Here is a 12,756-nt window from a genome sequence, read left to right on the forward strand (position 1 = left end):
AGAGTCAGGGGAAAACATACAGACCAGGAAGGTTAAGAGCAATGAACACACCTCCCTTTTCTCCCAAATTTTAAATGGACATGGCTATTAGATTTGCCAGGAAAAAATGCTTAAATGAAAATTTATGACGGAAAAATCGAATGCACCGGTAGTCTAGAATCTCTAGGCTCATTCACTGTAAAGGAGTGTCTACATCAAATGCTGAAACAGATGCCCAAGGCAGGTCTTACAGAGAGTCTGAGAAGTACGTGGGTCAAGGGTGACATTAGGATCATCTCCTGACCAGCGCACTGCTCCTAGCTGGCACATTATGGTGCAAGTCAGTGGACAAAGTCTGTGCCAAACATCTGCAATGGATTTCAAGGAGAGGAATGGCCCGCAGACAGCGGCGCCAGACATGCCAGTCTGTCGATTTAATGGAGTATGAAAATGTTATTTGTAAGTTTCTAAACGCACACGATACAATATTTAAGTTGTGCGGCAATGAGCACTGATATGTAAGTGTTCAGAAGTAAATAAAATAAGTGCTTGTATTCAGGACACATACGAGAAAAGTTCGTAACTGAATGAGATTATGCTTGCGTAGGGTGGGCAACTATGAAGATACAGACACTTATACTCTTTAGAGCTTGAAAATGCTAACCCACAACATGGGGATTTTCAAGGGCATTTAATAAATTGACTCAACTCACGATCTGCCAGTCAGTGGATCTAGGTCAAGTTTATCAGTGTCTTAAAATATACCCAATGCCTAGCATGCAGGACATACATACACTGCAAGTGTTGTTGGACCCACGTAAGTAGATGAAGTAAGTGCTCATGAAAACTAGTCAGAAGCTAAATTCTCCCATTCCTTTTTAAATCTGATTTCATTTTTTTTTTGAAATGGTGACAATTTTCCTTAAAGATGCTTGCATGTCTGTAGTCACCAAGGCGACTGGCTGAGGATTCCATAGTCCTTTCTATCACAGTCAGTTAAAGTTACCACACAGACGTTGTCCCTGAGAGCAACACCAACTATTCCCACAGTTCTCCAGCCTGAATCCCAGGCAAGCTCTTCTGCTCAGTTTTGAGGGGTTGGAAGCAAGATGGCAGCTAGGTTGAGCTTTAGGAAAGAATTGTTCTTCGGTCACATCCAGGTTGCTCTGAACTCAGTTTTCTAGCACTTTGAAGACCGAGGTCACTGTCATCTTGCAGGAAGTTGGCTGTCTGTTTTCCCAGCTTTCCAGGAACTCCTCAGCTCAGTCTCTTCGCCTTCAGCCACTTCTCAAGCAGTTCACACGGCTATGCTGAATACCTCTCATGCTACAAATATGGCTTCATCCTGCCCTACTCCCAGCAACAAACAACTGCTTTCAGAGGGTTATGTGATTAAATTAGGCCACCTAGATAACCTCCATTTTCTGCACAACACAAAACAGAATGGAACCCTGAGGTTTGGGGTCATCTTCAAATCCTGCTTACTGCTTCTCCTCCCCCACCCCCACCCCTCCATCCAGTGAGCTGTCAGCCTCTGCACCCTCTCATTTTCTTTCCTTTGCATTACTGTCAGACAAGAATGAATGAACTAGGTAGAAGAGATGGGAGTGACTAACAGCGTCTTCCAGCCAATGCTAAATTCCTCGCAATGTTAATTTTTTTATGAAAACCTTAAATATACAGATCTGGAGGAAAATATATTCCTATTTCAACCATATCAACATCTATAGGGACAGAGATTTCTTTTAATTTTAATATATATATATATATATATATATATATATATATATATATATATATATATGGTACTAGACTTTTTTTTATCTTTTTTAACTTGAGTATTTCTTATTTACATTTCGATTGTTATTCCCCTTCCCGGTTTCCGGGCCAACAACCCCCTAACCCCTCCCCCTCCCCTTCTATATGGGCTTCCCTTCCCCATCCTCCCCCCATTACCACTCTCCCCCCAATAATTCTGTTCACTGGGGGTTCAGTCTTGGCAGGACCAAGGGCTTCCCCTTCCACTGGTGATCTTACTAGGCTATTCATTGCTACTTATGAGGTTGGAGCCCAGGGTCAGTCCATGTATAGTCTTTGGGTAGTGGCTTAGTCCCTGGAAGCTCTGGTTGCTTGGCATTGTTGTTCATATGGGGTCTCAAGCCCCTTCAGCTCTTCCAGTCCTTTCTCTGATTCCTTCAATGGGGGTCCCATTCTCAGTTCAGTGGTTTAATGATGGCATTCGCCTATGCATTTGCTGTATTCTGGCTGTGTCTCTCAGGAGAGATCTACACCCAGTTCCTGTCAGCCTGCACTTCTTTGCTTCATCCATCTTATCTAATTGGGTGGCTGTATATGTAACCCATAGCTCTTCTTAAAGCAGAACCTTCGTATCTCTGACTTTGGGACTTTTTTTCTAATACCTTCTATGCTCTCCATTAAGATATATTCAACAAACTAATTGATTATGTTGATATTTAATAAACATGGGGTAAGTGGTTGTGTCATCTGCCTCTTTCACAGAAATGAAGTAAGAATCAGATAAGAATTCTGTCTATGTAGATGAGTTATTGCCCCTAATTTAAGATCACAGAAGAAACAATATTATAATAGGTGTCCCAGGAGCAAAGAGTACCCACAGAATATTTTTTAAAAATATTCTTTATCATCAACACTAAAATTTATCAAAGAATTAATTACTTTTTAATGATATGCATAGTGTATTACTTAGAGATGTTTCCTAAAGCACTCCTTCTGGCTATGATGACACACTTAAAGTTTCCACGACCGCATGAGTTATCACTTTGGATTTTGTGAGAGTATTCTCTTAACTTTACCAGAATCTCTGGCTCCAGTATACCTGATTAACCCACAGAACCCCAGAATCTCTCAGCAGAGTCCACTGCTAACGCATGTCAACTGATACTGGCTTTAGCATCAACTTCAAAGCTATCTAAAATGTAAATATTATATGCTTTCCAAAAGTAAGGCACCATCCAATCACTGGGCAGAGTTGATGAGAGGATTAGAGCACGTATCCAGACTGATGAGGGACCAAAATGTGCTTCTGTCTGCCACACAAATGACGAACCGAAAAGATGTGCAAAATATTTTGAGATCCTAGGTCAAAGATCATGCTCCATTGCCAAGAACCCATAAAACCCATTTGCAGCCACACAAAGGAAGTATATGTTTTTGCAGATTTAGAAGCTCTTCAGAAGACAAGCTGGGGTCGGCCATTCTGCTGCTACCCTACTGAAATGCAAGCCAACTGATGGACTAGTTGTCTATTTGAAGTTGGACTCTTGGCACATGCCACTTGTTGTTGTAATGAAAGGCAGTGTAGATGAAAGATCTTTTAAACTGCCTTCTGGTGTTTACATTTACAACAATGTTTGCATAGGTGTTGCCCAAGATAAATAGAAAATATGTATTGTCTCCTTAGTATCCAAATGGTGACTTCCAGAGCAGCACCACACTGGGCCATTAGCTCCTTTCAGGTGTCAAAATTATTTCCTCACCTGAGGCTTCCATTCATGAGGAGAATGGCAGCTAGACACTAAGAAACCTAGAATTAAAAAAGAAAGAAAGCAAAAAAAAGAATACGAGGCTGACTAAACCACAAGTCTGCAGTAGTGTGTTATAACTTTTACTTCACGATTATAAAACTAAATTTAGATATTCAACAACAACGCCCAATACTCGAGGCCAATTGAATTGAATTTCTGAGAACTAAGAAAAATTAATGAAATGAAATGGGTCATTTTTAAGGGAAATAACTTCTGCACCATAAAAGACAGCCGCTTTTTAAATCAGACCAATTGGATTAGGATTTCGTTCTCTTTCCTATAAAGGTGGTTTTAGTTAAATATAGTAACCAGAATCTACAGTTTTGGCTTTCCTGCCTTGGGCATTCTTAGGTTCAATTACCACTGTTTTTAGTTTTATACAGTTGTTCCAAGAACATACCTTTTCTCAAAAGCCAGTATGTCCTCTGCGTTCAAAGAGGCAATTTAAGCAAAAGGTCAGAAAAAGCAGACTCCCTAAAAAACGTACTTCACTTGCGTCTCGGAATTCATACACAGCTGACTTTCTTTAGTTCAGTCTATTCTAAAGAGCAAAAGCCCCAGAGGAATTTATAGTTACAGCTCCACAACCTGAACCAGCACTGATCGTCTAGCTGGCATTAGCCACAAAGATTCAGTTAATCCCTGGAGGGTCCCTCTGATTGAGAGGTCAGCAGTGAAATCCTAATTGTACAATGTCTCTCGAAGGGGTGACGGCTAGAGGACGTAATGGAAGGATGTGTGGTAGTCGTATTTCTGCTATGTTGTGGGGAGGGAACAAGCTGAAAAAGTGACAAGAAGTGAACCCCTAGAATAGTAGGAGGTCAGGAGTCATGAGTGACTCACGGGGACTTTCGATGGTAAACATCATTAAAACCGGAGTTGACTCTGGTGACTCTCATGGTTATTTAAACAATTAGGAGTGGAACAATATGTCTTCTGCTGGAGAAAGAAACTGCCTAAATTTTCAAAGGTCTGATCCATGCAAAACACTCATAGACAGCTCTTTGTTGATGCAATTTCATGCAAATTCATAGGGTCTACGGACATGGACAGTGGGCTTAAAAGTGCTTGGAGTTTAAGACAGCATAATGGAGGCGTGGGGTAAAGTAAGAGAAGGCTAAAGGAAGGAGAGAGGGTTGAATAGTGTGGCCAAGACTATCAGGGCAACCCAAAGACCTTAAAATAATTAGGCATGTTGCCACTCACATTGTGATACCTTATAATTATTTTACTTAAACGTTGGTAAAATCTGAAACGAACAGCACTCTTGTGAATGCGCTATGCTTAACTATTTTCAAACATTAGCCCGAATCTTGCCTTCCTGGGGTGATTTTATCTGATCATCAGTCTCTGTGAGAATCCATCAGTGCAATGGGAGCTTTTCACAATCTCTCTTTCTTGTAGTGCATCCTACAGAAGTTCTCCAATTTGCCATCTGAATTACAACGTTGATTCAGAGCTTTGTCATTGAACTAGAGAAGGCTACTTCGTAAAGACACTTGCTATCAACATCTGACAGCTCAAATTCCAGCCCTGGAATTACACAGTGAACGGAGAGAACTGGCACCCAGGAATTTCCTCTGTCCGCTGCATGTACACTACATAAAGTGAAATAAATAAGCGAGATTCTCTAATCTATAATTCTATGTGCTTTCTAGTTAAGGGACCTTTCAACTCAGCTTTGCAACCTCCGCATCTTAGCACTCGCCTAACACCCAATCAGCATTCAACTCGTGTTGCTTGACACGAACCAGTCAAGGGAGTTTTATAAGAACAAATAAGTGTTCAGTAACAAAGGAAAGGTTGATACTCAGGTAGGCAGGCTGATATGAAAGTCAATTCTACAATTGTAGTGTCTAAAGTATACTTTAATGCTGTGTAGGTCTTTGACCGGAATACAACAGCCCTTCCAACAGCATTTGCACAGTTATGTTGCTGTTTTCTGAGAATCAAGCACCCCTGCACCGACCTGACGTTGAGAGAAAGGATCTAGGAAGAGTTTGAGAAGGAAATTAGACATGGAAGAATAGGAAAGGGGACAAATGGGAAGGAGGGAAAGTTAATATTAAAATTTGAGACTGTGGTAAAGAAAATATTATTAAAATGTCTTGGGGTATTTTGATAGGGTTGCAAGTATCTAGGTCAAATAAGGCTCCCAGACGTGCATTTTCATGTTGACAGTGATGGGGCCAGATGAGACTCTGATTCTTTCCGGTCTCCTCCTTATCCCTTAGGTGCCACATACACATCTGACTCACGTCAAAACAGAAGGCTGGACTCCTCCTATAAGAATGTGCTGGCAGGCAATCTGGGTGACCTTTAAGAATCAGTCATTCCAAATGGGCATTCTAGCAGAGGGAGTAAGCCTGCACTGCCGCGTTTCCACAGACGCTGGCAAGGAGTAACACTTCCAGTTACAAGCAGCACAATTTTTTTTTCAATCTGACTGCCCAAACCTTCCAGTATTTTCCATAGACCTGCTGCAGAAAATAATGCCAGCCTCAAGTTGAACAGGATGTGAAAACTCTCCCTCCCTGTTTTGAGACAGTCGCCCTCCCATGCTCCAGCTCCGGCTGCTGGCTGCCTTTACTCAGCCCTGTGTGATTTGCGTAAAGTGTTGTAGCAGCCAAATATTAAGAGCAAATACTGGGCTATCTTCTTCCCGTGTCAATGAGTTCTTCCTTTACCCCACGGCAGCCGGCCCTGCACCGCAGTCAGAGCTGGTCCTACATCAGGCTTCTTGGCTCACCATGGGTAAACACAGCTGAGCGGCAGCCTCCAGTCCTTCTGTCCTTACTCAGCCTTTTTTTTTTAAACCTTTCCAAGATGAGGGTCCAACTGCCAATGCTTAGTCTTTCATTAGAGACTGTGTGAAGTAGGGTGGAGGCCGCCAATACAGAGCCTGGGTGGACTTTTAAAGCTAAATAGAGATTAAGATCCTGGGATATTAGACCACTTTGGGATTTCTGAAAGCTCCCATGAGTGAAATGTCAAGGTTTTTCATTTGAATATTAGTGGAAATAGCTCTTATTCGAAGGGAAACACATATGTGCCCACTTACACATAGGTACACCTACACATGTGTACTCACATGCTTTCCAATAGAGATATGGATCTGAGGGTAGGGGAGGCTATTGCTTCCTTTGAGGCACTGTGTGTGTGTGTGTGTGTGTGCGTATGTGTGTGTTTTGTATGTTGTATGCTGTGTGTAGTGTGTATGTTATGTTGTGTTGGACGTAGGTTGTGTGTGTGTTTTATGTGTTATGTGCTATATGTTGTGTGTGTGTGTTATATGTGCATGAATGTGTGTGGTGTATGTGTGTGTGTATGTGTTTTGTATGCTGTGTGCTATGTGTTGTGTGTGTAGGTTGTATGTATATGTATGTGTATGTTTTATATGTTGTGTGCTATGTGTTGTGTTTGTTGTGTGTGTAGATTGTGTGTGTATGTGTGTATATGATTTGTATGTTGTGTGCTACGTGTTGTGTGTATATGTTGTGTGTGTGTTATGTGTGCATGTATGTGTGTGTTGTGTGTGTGCATGTGTATGTGTTGTGTGTGTGTTGTGTGTGTGCATGTTATGAGTGTAGTGTGTATGTGTGATTGAGGATGCTAATTTTTTGGCAATTCCACACTTATGTAAGTGCACTGGGATTACCACACTCCCATGACCATCTGTGCTCCCCCTCCCTTGTTGGTCTGCTTCTTTCTTCTCCCCCTTCTTACTTTCATTCCCCCGCCCCAATTTCTTTCTTCGGGCCCATGCAGACAGTGGCCCTGCATGTGCTCCTAATCAGCATGTCTGTGCTGTATCCGGAGCACAGCATCCAACTGCCCTCTCCTCCATGTTGGTCTCTGTGGTCCTTCCATCTCATCTCCCATGATGCTCTTTGAACCTCAGAGGAGCTGGGAGAAATGTGGAATCTGGGGCCAAGATTAGTATACAACTTTTCAAAAATATTTATTTATTTATTTATTTATTTATTTATTTATTTATTTATTTATTTTTACACTCCAGATTTTATTCCCCTCCTGGTCCACTCTCTGACTGTCTCACATCCCATACCTTTTCCCTACCCCTCCTGTATTTACAAGGATGTCCCCTCTTCGCCCACCCCCATCTATCTTAGGGTTTTATTGCCCTGAACAGCCTCCATGATCAATGTAAGTTTTATAAAGGACAACATTTAATTGGGGCTGGCTTACAAGTTCAGAGGTTCAATCCATTATCATCAAGGCATGGCAACATCCAGGCAGGCATGGTGCAGGAGGAGCTGAGTTCTACGTCTTCACCCAAAGGAAGCCAGGAGTAGACTGTACACCCTCAGGCAGCTAGGACGAGGGTCTCCAAGCCCACCCCCACAGTGACACACTTCCTCCAGCAAGGCCATACCTTTTGATAGTGCCACTCCCTGAATCAAGCATATGCAAAACATCACATTCCACTCCCCGGCCTCCATAGGCTTGTTCAAACGCATGAGTCTATGGAGGCCATACCTAGACATAGTATAATAAAAAAGTACATTGAGTCCAACTTCTAAAGTTCCCATAGTCTATAGCAGTATCAACAATGTTAAGTCCAAAGTTCAAAGTCTCTTCTAAGCTCTATCTAATCACTTAACTGTAATCCCCAAATTAAGACAGGCAACCAGCTGGGCAAACTTCAAACTCTGCTATTTCCATGTCTGATGTCAAAGTGGTCTTCAAGATCTTCAACTCCTTTTTCATCTTTGTTGACTGTAACAAACTTCTTTCTCCTGAGCTGGTTCCACTCCCTGTTAGCAGCTTTCCTCAGGAGATAGCCCATGGCTCTGGTATCTTTAACATCTTTGGGTCTCCAAGGCAGCTTGTTTCAATGTCTGGGATCCACACAAGATCCTCCAAAGGGCTGGCTTCACTTCCCCAGCTCTGTCCTCTGTAGCACTCAGGTTGATCCACTCCACTGTCTCAGCTGTTCTTGGTGATCCTCTCATGGTACTGGCATCTCCAATACACTGAGGTCTTCCATTGCAACTAGGCTTCACCAGTAGCCTCAACTCCTTTGCATGACCCCTTCATGCCTTCAAAACCGGTACTACTTGGGTGATTCTTAAACACTACCAAGTCCAGCCACAGCACAAGGTACAACCTTGGCATCTCTGGAACACAGTTTTCAAAAAACACTTGCCAGAAGATTTCACCTCAGTGATGCTGATCTCTTTCTTAGCTTCAGCTTACCAGCATCAATTGTCCCAGGAATCTCCTCTTGAATATAAAGCCAGAGCCACATGGCTGAAGCTGCTGAGTTCTCCTGCTTGGAGGAGCTGGAACATGGCCCCCTTGTTGTATTACATTATCACTAGCTTCCTCTTTTCTAACTCCTTCACTGCCTAAACTTGGCTGTCCTGGAACTTGCTCTGTAGATTGACCTTGAATTTAGAGATCTGTATGCCTGTCTCCTGAGATTAAAGGTATGTATTAAATTGCCTGGAGCTAACCTAGCTGAGTGGGATCTTGCCCCAAGGTCATTACTCTCTTAATTTAATTTAATATTCTTGAACACAGGATCCAGCTCCATTTCACTTCCAGGTGTGCCCTTAATAATCAAACCATATATTTTGTATTTTTCCTTTCTCAATTTCCCTTTTTTTCATTAAAATGCTCTTCATGAGACTTAACCAAAGAACAAAGTTTATGATGGACATTTCTGAAACTTCCTTTGTCAATGCAATTAATCTGAGTCTTTTCACCTTAGCTTCAGGCAGATTCTTCAGACAAGGGCAAAAAGCAGCCACATTCTTCACCAAAATACCACAAAAGCAGTTTTTACAGCACATACAGAAATTCTTTTCCTCTGAAACCTCTTGGGCCAAGCCTGCACAATTCAAATCATTCTCAATAACAAAGACTCCTGCATTCCTACTAAGATAGCCCATTGAGTCCCATTTAAAGTATTCCACTGCTTTCCAAATCCATAGTCCCAAAGTCCACATTCTTCCAAACAAAAGCATGATCAGGCCTATCACAGCGATACCCCACTCCTGGTACCAACTTCTCTCTTACTTAGGGTTTTATTGCTGTGAACAAACACCACTATCAATCTAAGTTTTATAAAGTTTTAATTGGGGCTGGCTCACAGGTTTAGAGGTTCAATCCATTATCATCAAGGCGGGAGTATGGCAGCACCCAGACAGGCATGATAGAGGAAGGAAGCCAGGAACAAACTGCACATCCTCAGACAGCTAAGAGGACGGTCTCCAAGCCCGCCCCCACAGTGACACACTTCCTCCAACAAGGCCACACCTTCTAATAGTGCCACTCTCTGGGTCAGACATATGCAAACCATCACACCATCCAAAATCAAAATAATAATTTTAATGAGGAATAACCTTAAAACAGAAGAGATAACGTAATAACGATCTAATAATAATGATCTTGATAATCATAGTAAGAAAAAGAGTTTAATTCTGGCTCATGATTTTAGAGACCCTGGTGCATGACTGGTTAGACCCTTTGCTTTTAACCTGCGAAAGACCAGGCTACTTCTCAAGGAAGAATTAAATATGCCATACACAACATTTACAGTGAGGGAGGGGCCTCTGAGCATGCCAGAAGGGGATTACCTTGATTGTGAGAAGAGTGATCTTGACTGTGGTTAGGGCCATTCTGTGGAAGAGATTCCTGGACTGTATAAAATGAAGAAAGCAAGCTGAACACGAACATGCATCCATCCACCTCTGTTTCCTGACTGTGAAATCCATGGTGACCAGTGGGTTCAAGCTCCGCCCACACAGATAAACTGGACCCTTGAACTGTTAACTTTTCTCTGTGAAGTTGCTTTTGTCAGAATGTTTTACCACAGCAACAGAAAAGAAACTAGAATGGCACTTATCAAAATATATCCTCCCCCAGGTCTAATCACATGGTTTCTTCTAATCATCTGGCCCAAAGTTCAAAGACACACAGGAGCTGTCATGAACTGAAACTACCCAGCTCCATGGGGGTTGATGACACACCCACAAACAATTCTTCCCGTGGAACACTTACTAACCACTGAACTTCAATTTTGTCGTCCATAAATTAGGCTAATAATAGCTTACGCCTCACCCTCAGTTATTTTGTGTGTGTGTGTGTTCCAAATTGCATGTAGTATATTAAAGATTTAGTAAAATACCTGGCATATTATAACTATCAATACATGTTAAAATAGTTACAATTTTTATTACAACTATTTATACATAGAATATTTGTAATTAAAACAAACAAAAATATTTCAGTGCTTCACAGCCAAGTGTTTCTCAGGTTAAAATCTGCTTGACCTGGTTGAGTCATGCTGTGGAAAAAGGCACCTTGGAGAGGGAACAGCAGTGACAAAATTATGGGCCTTAGAATCTGGACACACAAACCTCCTAGCAGAGAGGACAAGAGCAGGGACCTAAAATCCAGCAGGACTCAGTCTAACTTCTCATTCGTTTATACTTTAGGAGAAGAAAAAGAGAAAAACAGCCATGTTCCACAGTGCTTCCAATAACAAGGCCCAAATGCGTAATGGTGGTCTCCTAAGAATATAATGGGCCAGAAAAGCTCCCAACACAAAGTAACACCATAGCCGTATTAATGGCATAATCCAACGTTACACGTGTGTAGCGATCTGGTGTAGATATGGTAATGCCGAGCACTGGAAACTTAGTATGAACAATGACATATGGTGCATAATACTGTCTCATGACAACAAACATTTGTGCACCTGTGCTGTGGTAAAAATAAAAAATGGATCGGTGGCTACTGTTACCTGCGAGTTCCCACTCTGTGAGGATCTTCAGGAACTGCATGCTCCGGCTGTCTCTCTGCCATCTGCTTTCTCACACTGTCCCCCTTGACACGCCTGACACACACATCGCATTCAACATTTCACCGGCCATTCTACCACGTCACGATAGCCCCAAGCATTCTATAGCTGCCCTCTCTAGGTTGTCTCTCTGCTAGCCAGGAACTTTGCTCACATCCCCTGTAGCCCAGTAGAATCAAAGTTCTAGAAACTTGTAATTTATCCATCAGATTTATATGTTAAATTCTCAATCCATGATACAGCCACACAATAAATTCACTGCCAATTAATAAAGATATAAACCACCTACCTAGACAAGATAAAATTGACCTAGTCCACCTGGATCTGGATCATCCTACTCCGTAGTCTCCATCTTGATTCTCTTGCTTCTCCTCCTCCTCTCTCCTTCCTAGAGGTTTTCCTCAGCCTTCCCTTCCTTCTCATCCAATGAGAATCAAATCAGTGTAAATCAAAATTATAACCAGCCCTGACAAGAGGTTGAAATTTCCCTCTGAAACTTCGCAAACCAGCCCCCATCTTCTGCACTGTTCTCAACATTTTTTTTTTCTGACTGGATTAACATACTTCAATGAGAATGGTTTCCTCAGGAAGTCCATCTGTGAGCTGAATCTGTGCGGCCTCAGGACTTTGCTTCCTGCTCCACAGGCTTCAGATGCTACTGCACCACCAACTCCCCAGTGCTCTTGAGGCACGTGCTGGACATGGTCTCTTCTGTGGGAAGTCCCTGTGGCAGCTTCAGGGGCTGGATGCGTATCAAGTGTTTAACCACTTTAAGCTTTGCATTCACCGACAGGATGTTCTTGTGAATTTGAGGGCTGTGTGCCTTCTGCAGTCCCAGCATCTTGATCGTATCTTTCTCCCAGTATGAACGCCTCTTTGTGCTTCTTATTCTTGTAACAATGTGCAGTTTATGGGGGTTCTGGGGGTCTCCACCGTATTTTTCCATGATCTTCAGGTCTAGACTGAAATACTTTATCTGGAATTCTTGATGTAGTAAATTTGTGACAAATCCACTCTGTACCAATGAAGGATTCTGCACCTTTCTTCACAGTCTGTAGTCTGCCTGGAGGCCTCTGAAATACTGAGCACAGAACCCCAGCCATAGGTGTGGGAATTCTTCTCTTCAGAGGCAGCGACCACTGTGTCCACTCCGAATGCCCTGTTCTCAACATTTTTATCTTCCAAGCTCCCACAGAACATCCCACTCTGAGCCCTCAGTACTCAATACTTTTCTAGCCAAAGTTCCAAACTCTTTCTACAACCTCCCAGAAACATGGCCAGGACTATCACAACACTCACTCACTAAGATCATATCAACTTGTCTTAATTAGGGTTTCTATTACTATGACAAAACACCAAGGTCACAAAGCAAGGTGGGGAAAA

General features: G+C 42.3%; 1 pseudogene; it reads right to left on the bottom strand.

The window, feature by feature from the left end:
* Nucleotides 1-11,992: 11,992 nt before the first annotated feature.
* Mrpl30-ps10 (mitochondrial ribosomal protein L30, pseudogene 10) lies at nucleotides 11,993-12,552 on the bottom strand (annotated as a pseudogene).
* Between the last annotated feature and the right edge of the window lie 204 nt (nucleotides 12,553-12,756).

This window comes from Rattus norvegicus, chromosome 1 (assembly GCF_036323735.1).
Source record: "Rattus norvegicus strain BN/NHsdMcwi chromosome 1, GRCr8, whole genome shotgun sequence".
NCBI lineage: Eukaryota > Metazoa > Chordata > Mammalia > Rodentia > Muridae > Rattus > Rattus norvegicus.